Source organism: Pinus tabuliformis, chromosome 1_2, assembly GCF_031772625.1.
Source record: "Pinus tabuliformis cultivar Carrire ecotype Pingquan chromosome 1_2, CPIR1, whole genome shotgun sequence".
In the NCBI taxonomy this organism is placed as follows: domain Eukaryota; kingdom Viridiplantae; phylum Streptophyta; class Pinopsida; order Pinales; family Pinaceae; genus Pinus; species Pinus tabuliformis.
Genome location: NC_142298.1, coordinates 481,123,744 through 481,126,050, shown reverse-complemented (window position 1 = coordinate 481,126,050; position 2,307 = coordinate 481,123,744). Strand labels below are relative to the sequence as shown.

Sequence of the window (2,307 nt, the reverse complement as noted above, 5' to 3'; positions counted from 1 at the left end):
TTAGTTGAGCTTATTTGGTGGTATGTTCTCCACATAGCTTGGGAAGCCTAGCAATGTAACCATGCCAACATTGATAGATGACGCCGACGCTTTTTGATCATTTGTATGGGATTGTGGCTTCTGCATGCGCGAGAGGGCACCACAGTAAAGAGCATTGCTAGGCAGAGGCAACTCAGTTTTGTTATTTATCTCTGGATTCACAACCCTTACATATGTTTCCTGACCCAGATACCAGGTATCTAGATTTTTAGCTCAGAGATTCCACATGCCAACATTATCTAGAGATACTAGAATTGCTGTCCAGGCATTGGGGAAAACCTGTGCTGTGGCATGAGCAACTCCATCCCGAGAACGAAAAAGGCATAGCCATCCATGTGATAACTTTGCACAGTTGTATCATTATTCTGTAGAATGATTTCCATGAATCCTTTATAGGTGCCGTTAATTATTGACGTATCAAGCTTTGGTGTCCTGTTCATTTGTCTGTCTGGGAAATCAAGTTTGAAGTCTCCGGTTAGATTAAAATGATCAGCAAGCTTGAGTGGAGTTGCAGGAGCTTGGTAGGAGATCCCATTCAAAGTGCAACGTCGTTTCCCATTGACCAATTCTGGTGGCTTGTTTTTCAACACAAAGACCTGAGTGACATTGATAGATCCATTTGAAAGACCCCTGTGGATTAGGCCTCGAAGCCCCGGCAGATACATTCCACTTGATATATTTTGCCTAGTTCATAGAGAAGTACCTGTCATAATAATCATCCGGACCATCTGGAAGAGGCCCTTTTGCCTTACCTTTAGAATTGGAATAATGCAATAGTGCCACACTCGTGACATTGGACCAAATAGTTGTATTAACAAAGCGCGCACTTGCCACCATGTAATAATCACTGCTTGCATTCTGGTCCATCGTCACCAGGAATGAGTAAGACTGACCAACATGAATATCCAAGTTCGTGTAATTTTGTTGTGATGTATAGGACCCTTCTATCTCTGCAAGCAACAAATTATGATTCTGGATTCTAAAGTTCAAAGAAGTTGAATCTTGCAAATCACGATGCAGATATAGAAACATATGTAACAGGGAAGCACAAGGTTTGCAGTCACCATTTTGTAAAGAAAGATTAAGTGCTAATTTCTCACACAGCACAACCTTGCCTTGCGCTCTCTTCCACAACATATTATCAGTCTAAAGATCAAGATGACTCTGCGCAAACAAGCCCCGAGCAAACACGTAAGGAACGCAGAGGGACACGTAAACGTAAGGAAGGCAGGGAGCTGTCAAAAGTTTCGTAAGGATAGGTGCCAAAATTTCTCGAAGCGCCCACAGACCACGCAAACGAGAAAATCCATCTGCTCTGACTTGGTCAAATTTGATAAGCCCACTATCATCTGTCAACGGTGCCATTTGACCTAGCATCACCAGTCTTGTCCAGATCTTGAGAAATATGAGTTCCGACGCCCAATCTTGATAAATACCGAACACAGGAATTTCATTGATGAGTACACGCAAAGGCACTATCACCAACAGCTCAAATAATATAGCATCCAATGTTGAAGGCGTAAAGATCATTGCATTTGATCCCATGTGTAATAGGAAACCGGAAAATGGAAGCAAACAATGCCCGGCCGAGAGAAACAGGTACCACCACTAATGTTGAGTTAAAGGAAAGTAAATTGAGTCATGCCCAAAATAACAGTAACACAATGCGTAGAACAAACATGCACTCTTCATACTCTGCCGAGTTTTCCCCCTCAAACTCTTCGACACCTTCCACACTTGATGCAGAATTTTCATGCACTATTCTATTATCATTCCCAACTGCTGGAAGATCTAACTTGTTCAATAAGCATGCTAAGATTTTGGACCTCCATTGAAAACTCGAACAAATCCCCAATTTCGTAGCACACTACGAAATCACCTGAACAAGTAGCGCTGCGAAACTGCTAAAAGATTTATGCGCTGCGAAAACACCCTGTCTTTAAGCTAGGCTAAAAAATTTTTTACAACAGACTTTTCAGTGATAACACACAGCACATACAAAATCACAAATCCATAACACATAGATTTTAGCGTGGTTCACCCAACCAATCTGGGCTACATCCACCAGAACAGAGGCATCAACAATCTTATTATTCAACAAGAGATTACAACAATTTTAATTCTTCACACATACTCTCATCTCACCCTATTTTCTCTACACTCTCCCAATCCTCTACAGGATTACATTTCTTATAGCTGGAGTATAAAACTGAATCATAAATTCCCTCACAGCAAATATAGGATGCATTAACTCCTCAAAAAATACTG

At 41.3% G+C, this 2,307-nt stretch overlaps 1 pseudogene; it reads right to left on the bottom strand.

Moving 5' to 3' along the window:
- On the bottom strand, positions 1 to 1,176 carry LOC149206425 (monocopper oxidase-like protein SKU5 pseudogene; annotated as a pseudogene).
- Positions 1,177 to 2,307: the final 1,131 nt, after the last annotated feature.